This window comes from Grammomys surdaster, unplaced genomic scaffold, assembly GCF_004785775.1.
Source record: "Grammomys surdaster isolate TR1022 unplaced genomic scaffold, NIH_TR_1.0 278, whole genome shotgun sequence".
NCBI lineage: Eukaryota > Metazoa > Chordata > Mammalia > Rodentia > Muridae > Grammomys > Grammomys surdaster.
The window spans coordinates 11,379,357-11,392,903 of NW_021604719.1; the positions used below are offsets into that span (position 1 = coordinate 11,379,357).

General features: G+C 40.9%; 1 pseudogene; it reads left to right on the top strand.

Moving 5' to 3' along the window:
- The first annotated feature begins 1,384 nt into the window (after positions 1–1,384).
- Positions 1,385–2,031, top strand: LOC114629222 (annotated as a pseudogene).
- The last annotated feature ends 11,516 nt before the right edge of the window (positions 2,032–13,547 follow it).

The following is a 13,547-nucleotide window of genomic DNA, read 5'->3' on the forward strand; positions in this document are numbered from 1 at the left end:
TCAAAACTCTCATGGGTTTTCCTTCTCACATGCAGCACTCCATAGGATGTAGGGCTTTAGCCATTTCTAGATTTTTTTTTTCTTCAGAAATGCTCCCATGTTTGTTAATGGGACTGGAGAACTGTGTAACCATAGACCCTTTCACATCCTCTTACCCATTTCACCTAGAGACGCCATGACCCTGGCAAGGCAGGTCATGGTCTATTCTCTTTATTAGTATTTGGATGAAATTTCTCTGGTTTGAAGTCACACCAAGGATTGTTGCTCCAATTTTCCATTGACTTCAGAACCAGTAAGTTCTAAAAGAAATAAATTTGAGCTGAACATATGGAATCCCTATGAGTATAGCTTTAAGGGCAGCATCCTTCATCATTTTGTAGAAGTGAAGGACACTATAGCCTCCCTTCCCACAAGTCCCACAAACGGTGGCATCCAGCCTATGGAATGAATTGTGACTCAGAGTTGATCAACAGTGCTTCTATTTACAGCCAAAGAAATAGGCCTGGGAGGATCAGCAACAACAGATGGGATCAGAACCATTTTATTAACTATTAAGAGCATGGAAGGGACGGAGGGACTGTCACTTCAATAGTAGAGATACTGGCCTACAGACCTGATAATGCAACAATGTCCTGGCCAGGCTATTTTTGGTGAAACATACCACATCATATGACATCATACCACATCAGATTGCAGACTCTCATGATTTCGTGTGTTTCCCCAAGCCTAGCTCTTTAATCTTCTATCATTTCAGAAGCCTCTAAGAGCTTTACAATAAATTTACCATTTTGCTTAATTCTACAAGGGACCACTTTTGTCCTTTACAATGGAAACATTCCTAATTGGTTTGAAAGGTTTGGCTAACTATGGTGTAATGTACCATACTAGCCAGGAAAGAAAATACGTTTTTAGCAACTATTGCTTGGGTTAACCACTATTACTCCTTAAGTATGTAGCCATCTATATATTTTCAACCAAAAATATGAATTCAATTGGTGCTCCTGTGAATCCTAGGAGGGTTCAGGATAGCAAAGTTTCAGAGTTCTCAGCTTCAGGATGGTAAATTGACAAGTCAATCCAATATAGAGTAAGAGGTCAGAGTTGCCAGCAAGCACTGATCATCCCTATCTAGACCTTTTATGTATTTATTTTTTAACTATACCATTCAACTCTTCTAAAAAAAACCATTGCTTTAATTACAACAACCCCACCACAGAAGGTAATTTATTTTATGCATGGAATAAAACCCACCTGAAATTTCTCTTTAAATCTAGCCCCTTCAGCCATTGCAGTATATTAAGCTCCATAGAGACCGTGCAGGGGAAAGCAAGAACCTGTCAGGTACTGAGTAACTCTGTGCCTCATGGAGGAAAATCAACTAAACATGGGCAAAGGAGATTCTAAGACATAGAGAGGCAAAATGTCCTCATATGCATTCTTTGTACAAACTTGATGGAAGGACCACAAGAAGAAGCACCTAGATGCTTCTGTTAACTTTGTAGAGTTCTTCAAGAAGTGCTCAGAGGGGTGGAAGACCATGTCTGCTAAAGAAAAGGAGGAATTTGAAGATATGGCAAAAGCTGACAAGGCTAGTTATGCAAGAGAAATGAAAACCTCCATCCCTGCACCCAAAGAGGAGACCAAAAAGAAGTTCAAGGACCCCAGTGCACCCAAGAGGCCTCCTTCGGCCTTCTTCCTGTTCTGTTCTGAGTGCCGCCCGAAAATCAAAGGCGAACATCCTGGCTTATCCATTGGTGATGTTGCAAAGAAACTAGGAGAGATGTGGAACAACACTGCAGCGGATGTCAAGCAGCCCTACGAGAAGAAGGCTGCCAAGCTGAGGAAGTCAAGAAGGATATTGCTGCCTACAGAGCTAAAGGAAAACCTGATGCAGCATAAAAGGGGGCAGCCAAGGCTGAAAAGAGCAAGAAAAAGAAGGAAGATGAAGATGAGAATGGTGATGAAGAGGATGAGGAAGAGGAGGACAAAGAGGAAGATGAAGATGATGATGGTGATGATGATGATGAATAAGTTGGTTCTGGCACAGTTTTTTTTTTTCTTGTCTGTAAAGCATTTAACCCTCGTGTATAGGACTCACTCCTTTTAAATAAAAATTGAAATTTAAAGCTGTGCGAGATTAGTTTTTAAACTGTACAGTGCCTTTTTGGTACAGTTAATGCACTACCGAATGTGTCTTTAGATAGCCCTGTCCTGGTGGTATTTTTCGTAGTCACTAACCTTGCCTGGTATAGTCTAGGAACTGTAAAATGGTATGAAAACTTCAAGCAGGTTCTTGTTGGTGCGCAGCACATGTTAATTATATATGGGGACAGTTGTTTTGTCCTGTTTGTTTGTTTTGGGGGTTTTGTTTCAGTTTTCATCTCCAGTTGTCTCTCGTGCAGCTTATATGAAGATAAGTGTTGTTCTGTTAACTGAATACTGCTCTAGAACTGAAAAAAAAACTGCCTGTTTTGTTGACATTCTAAATGCTTCTAAGTAAATACAATTTTTATTAGCAAAAACAACAACAAAACAAACAAACAAAAAAACAAACCAAAAAACCCTAGCCCCTTGATGGCACCAATGTAAATTAGTGTAGCATTAAATTTTTACACATTTCCTCCACACAATGCCACACGCTGTATGGCAAAGTAACTTAGTTCTCTGAAAAAAAAATAGTAGAGACAGAAACATATCCGGTGCTGAAGAGACCAAGAAACCAAATATATTAATATAAATATATATTAATTTTAATCCCTTAAAAGTAGAAAACTTCCTCTGTTTTCTATTTCAGCCTATCCATTATTCTTTTTCTGTGTGTGTGTGTATGTGTGTTTGTGTGTGTATGTATCACACACACACACAAGTAAGGTGGTATGAGTGCAGGTGTGGGGGTGTTTGTGTGTGTCTGCTGATGTACATGTAGCTATCAGAGAACAACTTTGGATGTCTGTCTCTACCTTCCTTCTTGTTCGCTGCTTTATATGCCAGGCTAGCTGGACTGTGAGCTTCTAGGCATTCTCTTGCCTCTGCCTTGAGTCTGCCTATACTAGTGCTGGCATTGCAGACATGCACTGCCAAGTCTTGTTGATGTGGTTTCTAGGGATCTGAACTCAGGTCACCACACTCTGACGATATGCACCTTACATACTGAGCCATTTCCCCAGCCAGTCTCTTTCTTGCTGACATTACCAGACTCTCTCCCCTTCTCAGCTGTTTTGACTTTTCTTAGATCTAAGCAGAGCCCAGATTCCAGGAGCATAAGCTCCCAAAAGAAATCAAAGAGGCTTAATGTGTTCTCTAAGTTTATTTCCACCTGTCTGTAGTCTGCTGTGCTCACTCTTTCATTTTAAACACCTGTTTCGGGGTTGCTTCCTTAAAAGAATGAGCATTCCTTGAAAATGACACCTTGGCAGATGCAGCATCCATTCAGATGGTGCCCTGAGCCATGTCACTCTTACAAACCAATACCAGTGCCCTGCTGAGGTGCCAATGCTTCTCAGGACTCAGAGGTGTGAAGCTAGTCTTGAGGACAGATTAAATTGGCTATGGTTATAAGATGGTATTCCAGGGCAGAGATAGCAAGAACGACTTCAAAACAATGAGCATATCTGATGTCCCCTCATACACAAGGAAGGTTCTGAAATTTGAAAGCATTAATTTAGTGACCAAGGCAGTAGACTTCATTGAAGAGGTCTTGGAGAGATCCATCCCAGGAGACTGAAGAAGACATGGTAGTGGAGGGCAGGGACAACCCATGAAGAACTTTTAGTTCCCTACCATCCAAACAGTGTTATAGCAGCCTTTTTCTTTTCCTTTCTTTTCTCTTCTTTTTCTTTCTTTTCTTTTGCTTTCTGTCATGGATAGCAACAAGAAACTTCAAATAGATATGGGATTGGGGGATAATAACATATGTGCATTAATATTCTTTCCTTTAAGGTAAATAAAGGCATTAAATCCCAGAAAAATGGAAAAACAATGAATGACAGCTAAAAAGAAGAAAAGTATACAAGCCAAATTCTGGGTCCCAGCAGTGAGAAGGAAAAGAAGAATGAGCCCATGGGAGACACTACATGGAGGCTGCCACGAGGTTAAGCAGATAGCTGAGTCAATAAAGCACTTGTCACATAACCATGAGGACCCAAGTAACCCCAGTACTAGAGACCCAGTAACTGGATGATCTTGGATCTTCTAGACTGTCTAGCCAGTCTAGTAGAATTGATAGCTTGGTGTTCAGTGAGAGTTTCTGTCTCATAAAATATAATGAAGAGTTATGGAAGAAAATGCCTAGTAGTCATTCTGACCTTCATGTACACATGAATATGTGTGTACATGTACCTCCACACACATTTATGTACATACAAAAGAACACACAGACACACACACAGTCACACACACACACACACACACACACACGACTGCCATTGTGATTTTTCAAGGAGACTTATTCTGTTGATTGATGGTTTTTTGCTTTTTTTGTTTTTTTATTGTAGACAACGAAATCCACTAGAACTGATACAAAGAACAAAATTCCACAAAACAACACACTGGTGGTCTGCACCCGAGCACTCAGCAGATCTCAGGCTTCAGCTCTGCAACCAATCCCACAAAACCCAGAGGAGGCAGGACTCTCAGGAACTCTAAACCCAGCAGTATCTTAGGTAAGGAGACAGAAATACTTGCCCCAAACAGGGAGTAACTAGGACCCACAGGGACCCACTGGGACCCACTGGGACCCACTGGGACCCAGGGATTCACTCCTGGCCCAGGGCACTGAGAAGATATTATTACGGGGATTTCATATAATCCTCAAGGACAAGGTATTGTGGAAGAGGCCCATGGAACTTTAAAAAGATTGGTGAGACATACTGTTGCTGAGACAAAGAACAATGCCAACCTGTGAGCTTACTGAGTGCCCTGACATGGGTGACTGGGGAGCTGTATTGGACATATGTTCCTGATCCACCCTTGCTTGACTATATCCCAAAAGGGACAAACTGCCTTGCTTCAAGTTTTTAGACCTTGTAGGATAGAGAATCAAAAAGAGAATTATAATGTCTCTTGTATTCTTCTTAAAGGTGATCAGCTATTAGGACTTGATCATGTACTAGTCTAGAAATCAATCCAATATTGGAAATAACAGGCTACTTTTGGAAGACTGGATCTGGACATTGCTGGAGACATATTTGGATGTTAGCTGTAGCTCACTATGATGATAGCAAGAGATAAAGTTGAGGCAGGATCTGGATTTCAAGCAAGGGTTAGTGCATGTTTTAAGGCTCTTTTAATTGTCAGGCTAAAAATGGTTTTGTCTCTTCTACAGTATTTATTGTAAGTTGCATTGACTGTCTAATTTCCAATTATGTTAGTGTGTTGAAACCTGGTATGCCTGTTATGGGGGTCTATCAACAAGCTTTTGTCTTACAAAAAATTGACACAAGGAATTAAAACAACTATTTTTGTCAACCATCTAGAAAAAAAATGTTACTAATGTATTGAGTATACAAAAGGATTTATATAGGTATCTGAAACAACAGATGTGCTCCATAACCTATTCAAATTATTTGAAGGAGGTTCAGGGTTCAAGAGTTAGGAGCCATCCCAAGTGTCATGACAAATATCATAGGAGTAGTGTTACTTTTGAAATTCATAATGATTGTCATTATAATTAGAAAAAAGTTAAAGACACTTGTAGAATATTTGGCATAATCCTAACACCTCTCTGGATGTGTTAACTTTACATAGTGAGATTATGAATTTAAAGAATGCTGCTCTGTTGAGCTTTGATAATGCAGATAATGCTGGTAAAATTATTCATGGCCTGAGGTCAGCATTTCCATTTTTGTCAAGCCTCAGGAATGGCGTATATAGATTGATCAGACTAGCCCTTCTTGTCCTGGGAATACTTTTATTCCTGCCCATCATGTTAAAGCCTGTCTCTAACTACATCAACAGGTTAGCAGCCAAAGTACATGACTTGAAACTGGAAATGGACCCCCAGACAGAGTTATTAATTTACCAGGCTGGCAAGCCAAGGATGGGTAAGATTCTGCACAGAGCCTTATCAACCTAAGACATAAGAACATTGCTTTTGATAATGCATATTCCATGATGAGTAAGGAAGGCATTCTTGTCAGAATGACCTAAGACAGGCTCAGTCTTGATGATGAAATAAAAAATGGGGAGAAGTGGAGAACCCTTGGGGCTGCTTCATGGAAATGGGCTGCTTGGCAGGCATATGACATTGGCCAAGGACAAGGAAGTAGGTTTCAGGCAGGAGTCTGACATTAATCTAGAACAAAGAAGTAATTTCAGATAGGAATCTAAATCGTAGGCTAGAACAAAGAAGTAATCTCAGTCAGGAACCTAAATATTAGACTAGAATAAAGAAGCAATCTCAGGCAGAAATCTAAATATTAGGCTAGAACAAAGAAGCACTTTCAGACAGGAATCTAAATTTTAGGCTAGAACAAGGAAGTAGGCTTCAGACAGGAAAATGACCTTGGGCTAGAACAGGGAAGTAGGCTCAGATTCTTTGGTCATCCTGATAAGCCTTTAGAAACAGTGATCACAGAGTGTTCATGTAATTGGGTTTAATGCCTTGTTTTTCTTTGACTACTTGTATTTATTGTACTGCTTGTTCCTTGACCATTTGCATCTATTGTATTGCTAGACCCTCAACCTAAAACTGATCTTAATACATGCATGTAATCAAAATGGTATAAAAGCATGAAAAATGAGGGCATATAGGATAGGGGGTTCTAGAGGGGAAATGGGGGGATGACATCTGTATTGTAAATAAACAAAATATCCAATAAAAAAAAGGAAAGAAAAAAAAGAAAAGACACACTGTAAAGCCGATTTACAGGAAGAGCTTCCAAATCTACTCCACAGACCAGGCATGTCAAAGTGTTTCGTCCTTGCTGGGCTCTGTGCTGCAATTAGGAAATGCTGAGCCCAGAAATTCCTTCTGGAGTTTGCAACCTTAGAATCACACTGCTCCTTCCTGTTTTCCAGAAGGTCAGAGCCTGCCTGAAAAGGTAAACTTCTCTCTTGCTTTCAAAATCTCATGTGCATGGATCCATTTGGAGAATGGAGATATGAGGCCAGCCAGCCAGCCTGATGGAAGGCCAGAATGAAGAACAAAGTTTGTTTCCACAGGATCTGACACAGCAATCCTCTGTTAGATCCTCCCTGGCCTCTAAACCAAAGGCGGGGCGGCCAGGGTATTTGCTTGTTATAAAGTAATGTGTCTGTTCTTGGGAAATTACAACCCAGATTTCATCTTAAACACATAATTCTGCCTCCCACTGCTGTTTTTTCCTCTGTAGGCAAAGGCAGTATCATCCAGAGTAATTCTGTGGAAGCAAACAGGATAGGCTGTCCTGCACCTTTCCTTCCCACATTTTCTCCAGGTTCCTTGGCATTAAGAGAGCAACAGGAAATCCCACCAGATACGAAGGTGGAGCCAAAGCCTAAATGTTAGGGGCAAGATTCTTAATTAGGTTTAGAGGGTTTGGACATCAAGTCACCTGATTAGAAATATTTTTTAGGCCCTTTTAAAACATGAAGTGGCCCAGAATTATAAATAAGAGTAAAGCCTGCTGTCGGGGGAGAAACAGCTCAGAGAGACAGAGCAGAGGCTAAGTGTTTGATTCCTTACCAAGACTAGGCTATTTTGGCTTCTCAGGTGACCACAGTACTCTTCACTAGCAAGGTCACGACAGTACTCCGTTCCACCCATCTACCTTGCTCCAGTTTTCCTGTACTTAACAAGACACACAAAATAAATGGTTTCTTCCCCCAAGAAGCTGGTAAAGCTGGTTGCTTCTTAATCTAGTCCTATTTGCAAAGATACGAATCTTATGATCAATTAAATAAAAATTCATATCCATTCTTGATATTGTTATCTCTAAAGAAAGAGATACACAGGATCCTGACATTTTCCTGCCTTTCAAATGCAGATGACCTTCTTCTTATCACACTTGTTAGTCATTAAACCAGTTACCATTAGGTAATGTTTTTATTAATTGAAAGTTAGACTCCTAAACCAAAGCTACCTTCATCTTGAAAACCTCGAGGCTTCAGGAAGAAAGCCATCCTCCATTGAAAGCTGCCATATGAAACTCAAAATGATGTCACTGCCCTAAAATCTCTTTTGCTGACTTAGCATTCATAGTGGTTGAAAGAGAGCTTATCTTCATCTGAGAGGATAACTTCTTCTGTTTACATGAAGAGTTCAAGAACATGACTGTGGTTTGGAAATAAGAAATAGACTGTGCATTGCAGCAGCTATTATTATGACGGGCAGGGAAAGTGGCTCAGTGGGTAAGAACATTTGTTGTGCACACAAGAGGATCTGAGATCAGGTCATAACCATGCATATTGAAAAGCTAGGCAGGGTTTCTTGTTGACTGTAACACCTATGAGAGAGGGAGGAGACAAGGAGATCTCAGGAATCTGTTGGACAACCTAACCAAAATACGAAGCTTCAGGCTTATCGAGGGACTGTGCCTCAAAAAACAAGATGGTGAGCAATTGAGGCAGACACTTAAACAGACTTCCTTTTCTGGCTTCCCCAAGCACTTGCATGGTTGCCTACATCCATATATACATGTGTTTATGCAGTACACACACACACACACACACACACACACACACACACACACACACACGGGTGTGGGGAGGGACAGTGTGGGGAAATAGTATAGGCCGCAGCAGTGGAGTCCCAGAGGCTTTCCACACTGAGGCTGATCCCATATGCAGGAGGAGGGCTAAGGTTCCAGTGGCTGGAGGCTTTGGAGGCGGCAGGCCCCAATGACACGAGGAAGTCCTAGGTTCCAAAAGGGTTTATTGTCTTGGCAGATGGTAGATGGATCTGGTTGTACCCCTGGTAAAACTCAGGGCAGTCTCGAGTTATATAGGGAGGGAGAAAGGGGGAGGATTGGGGGAGGATTGGGGGAGGATCGGGAGAGGATCTGGGGAGGGTCTCGGAGGCATGCTTAATTTGCTCCGCCCTCTGGTCTTCATTAGTATGTAAATCCCTAGGGCCTGAGGCCTATAGTCACATCCTTTACCTGTACACTTTGGGAGGGGCTGTCCTACGTAACTGAACAATGTCGTTCTATGGAGACTAGACTGCTTTTCAGGACCCTGAGTTCTGGGGGTGCGCCAAACTCCTGCTGGTTCTCACGTAGAGTCTCAGGATTCTAGGCAAATGCCCAGCAATGAACCAGAATACCCTTACGCAGTCCCACAGGAGAGGGAAAGAGAGCTACTCATTAGATGTTCATCATATCCATACAAATATAATTTGATAAGGTACCTACCCAAAGGGCTTTCCAGACACACTTGCATTGTACCCTCTGCCTTGAACCTTGATATGACTACTCTATTTAGAAAAAGCATCTGGAATGGGGTGAAGTAGAGGCATAACAAGTCTGGAAGGCTCCAGGATACTCTCTCTGCAAATTCTAAGACAGCACGTGCCTCTTTCAATGACAGGGACTTTGTTCAAATTTGGTGAAAATAGTGAAACAGTGATAGGATAGTTCTCTTCCTTCTCACTAGGAACCCTCTGAGATTCACCTGTGCAGTGCCTTGATATGATACACATGAAATGAAGGAGGCACCACATGTGCACCAAACCCTTCACATCCCTTGCTTTTCCCTAATTGAGGAAGAAGAGCCAATTGGCAGGGCCAGCTTGGACTCCCTCTCCCAAACTCCTTTTTGTATGGGAAGTGCACATCCACTTGCCTTCTTTGCCTTGCCTCTTCAGTTCCTTTGATCTCCATCTTGCTGAGACTCTAGAGCCACCTGCATTTCTTTCTCTCTGACATCTGCTTTTTACTATCAAACTGCTGGCCTCTTCCCAGACTTTGCTTTTTATTCTGAGCTCTGCTGTCAATTTACTTTCTTATCTACTCCTAAGTTTGCAGGCTTTCTGGTTATACTTTGACTATAAGGCTTCCCATCTCTCTCCAACCTGCACCTGAGTATTCCTTCACCATGCCAACCCTCCATCTCCTACCAGGCCAGTACAGCCTGACTTGCTCTCTCCATAAGAATTGAAATCCCTATCCGTCATCAATATTCCTATAGCTGGATTTTCACTCAGCTTCACACCTACATTTTCACCAGCTTGAGAACATAATCATACCTTAAAAAGAGCTCACAGTAGTCTTCACTGAGCACCTGGTGATAAATACAAATGAAATCAAATATAGCTATGAACTGGATGCTCAGCACACACATACATGCTGTGAGCTTTTGATAGGAAAGATACATCTCTAAGTACATAGTGCTTTATGGATGCCATGATTCAAGATGATACAGCTTCAGGTGGGTTTCCTTCTTCTTGTTACTGCCAAAATAAAACAAAAATATTCAGCAGTCTGGGCATAGGAGTAGAAATGATTGCATCCTTTAGAGTCATCTGGTCTACCTCATTGCAAGAGCAGCTGGGAATGGTAATGGTTCTTGGCAGCCTCTGCTTCACTTTCATTAGATGAAAGAAAGATGAAGATGGTTTGGTGGGTATTTAGAAATCTTGTCCTCAAGCTTATTTACTATTTGGTTTCAGACAGGTCAGTAATTCTGGTTTCGCTAAATGTCTTTTTACAAAAAGGAAGTCTCTTTATATGAACTTGCTTTATTTCTTTTTAATGGAAGGGACTTCAAATTTTTTCTTTTCTTTTTACAGATCAAATTCCTTTATTTTTTATTATTTTTATTTTTTATAGTCCAGTCTTTGCTCCCATCCTGGTCCACCCTCCCACAATTCCTCATCCTATTTCTCCTCCCCCCTCCCCCTGCCAGTCTCCAAGAGGATGTTCTCTCTCTCTCTCTCTCTCTCTCTCTCTCTCTCTCTCTCTCTCTCTCTCTCTCTCTCTCTCTCTCTCCTTTCTCTCATTGTATTTGCTAGTGGAATTTGAAGATCCTACTAGCTCAATTTTCAAGTCTGCTGAAAACTAGTTTTCAAAACCAATGCAATCTAAACATAGTCAATGAACAGTAAAAAAAAAGTGTTTTTTTTTAAAGCTTTCTGTTTCACTTTGATACATAAGAAAGTGAGCTACAAATTGGCAGCTCAAACTCATGATGAATCCATCCAATAACCAAAGCTTTCCCAAGTGTCAGTAGCAGCTGCTTTTCAAAGTTCACCATCTCCATGTCGACTTCACTCTGTGTCACTCTTAACTTCTGAAAGAAAATGTGGAGACCTGGATAGATTTTTCCCCTCTGTGTTTTATAGGATCTGGTGTGCTAACCCAGCCATACATGTATTGGCACAAGCTAAGGATTAAGAAGTCAGGCTGGTAACAGTCTGTGGCAGCATGTAGGATATTTACTGTCAGGCAGCTTATGTCAAATGTGCCAAAAAAAAAAAAAGCCAGCACATTTATCATAACAAACAATGCCTGCAAGAGAGGTTGTCCAGGGGCCATGGCAGAGACATTGCCAATATTTTAAACTGCTCTATGCTCCTGAACAAACAGAAGCGAAAAATTATTAATGGCTAGGTAAAAAAGAGAAGGGATTACCACAAAGGCAGAAAGAAAGCAAGCCCAGGACAAAATTATCTAGTATTCTTCACTAAAGATGGAAAGCACCTTTGTCCTACAAAGGGCCTTTCCCTTTTTGAGGAATATCAGCAGTCATTCTCAGAAAACATCACTAAGGTCTGCTCATGAATTGCCTTTAAATCTCTTTTGAGATGAGCTTAGAAGGTAGGCATTATCTCTGAGCCCAGAAAATGCCAGGAGCAGCACAGGGCACTCATGAATATTTGGTTTTAACATGCAGTTTCTAAAACATGAGAAATCTGTAAGTGGGACTATCCTGCATGCTCCACTGACGTCAATGTGTCTGGATCCTTCCATGATTCCATGACTCAGGGATGATGTCAGAGTCCTAGTAAAGAATGAAACTTGATTTTCTGATGATACAATGATATGTGGCCTCTGAGACAAAGGTTATTAATTTAATACATTTTCCCCCACTTTCACATTTAGAAATGAATGTTGGACTAGCTAGTTAGCCCGGTGGATAAAAAATATCTATCGCCAAGCCTGATGACCTGAGTTTTATGATGGAAAGGACTGACTTCCTCAAAATTTTCTCTGATCTGCACATGTAGATCCCCATCCCTCATTAAATAAATAATAGAAACAAGTCATATCTGCTGTGCTGGAAGCTGAGCAATGGAATATCAAAGATGCTTTTGTGAGTTCACTGTGCTTTGTGTTTATTTAACATTTTCATTAAAAATGATCAAAGCAATTGTTGCATGGGGCTAAAGCCAAGAGAATTTGCTGGATTTCTCTGAGCCAGACAGGCAAAGAATTGTAGCTACCCATAAAGCATGTCTTCTGCAGTGTGTAAACCCAAATGAATAATATTAGCAACATCAGGGCTACTTCTGGATTATAATGTAAGATATGGGGCTCGTGGTCATCTCCACTCATCTTTCTTGGTGTTTCCTCCGGTATTTTGGGTGGTCTCAGCATTCAACTAGAGGACATGGAGGGAGTATTGGGACTGCTTTGATCATGTCACCCAGGGTAGAAGAGGTAATTTTCTCCTTTGCAAAACAGGCTTCTGAACAGAGCAGGTGCTTATACTTAAAACAAGAGTGGAAGTTACTTTTAGAAACTTTATCATCCCTACATACCCCCAGGAAAACTTTAAAAATTGTGGCTCATAGAATGACAGATGAAGTCACTGGACAACCTTTTCTGAGCCTGCCACATCAATGAATTGACACTAAACAAGGTCAATACATTCGACTTAACTCATTTTATTTGGTACTACACTCAGACTCCCATTTTCATCAAATAGCTGAACATCAATCAGCATCAAGGATTTAAACCATGATGAAATAGTCTTATTGGAAAGACTCTAAGATGCCGAGACAGTAGGGAGAGTCTAATGTGTTATGTACATTTATCCATAGTGTGTACAAGAGCTTTGAAAAGAAGAGAATTTCATGTTCTTGTTGAACAGATTTGGTTCTGTGGGACAGATTTTCATTTAATAAGCAAGAATAAACCTTTGGCAACATATAAGATATTTTCTATACTAAATAGAAGTTGAATGTGCTATCTCTTCTAGCCACACTGTATTCTGCAGTCAGAATGCCAGGAAAGGAGTATCTATCTATCTATCTATCTATCTATCTATCTATCTATCTATCTATTGCCAGAAATACAAGCCTATTCCAAAAGCCAAAAGCTCAAGAAGGGAGTTCTTAATAGTTTGTTTATGGAAGGCTGAGCTCAATGGTTTCTCAGAGAGAAAGGAACATTAGCACTAACAACCATTTAAACTCTAGCACTAGCATGGAGCCCCTGTGGTGTCCTGGAAATGGGCAACTCCTTCTCAGACACACTGATCTTTGATATCATGGAAGATGCCTGATTGTTCTGAAGGCCTCTAATGCTAAGATGGCTTTAAGGTTTCTTTCTCGCTTATCCTTGAATTTGGTAAATGGCTTCATTCAACCTTCAGTTTCTCAAGATATGAACCTTGGCATACCTGATTTC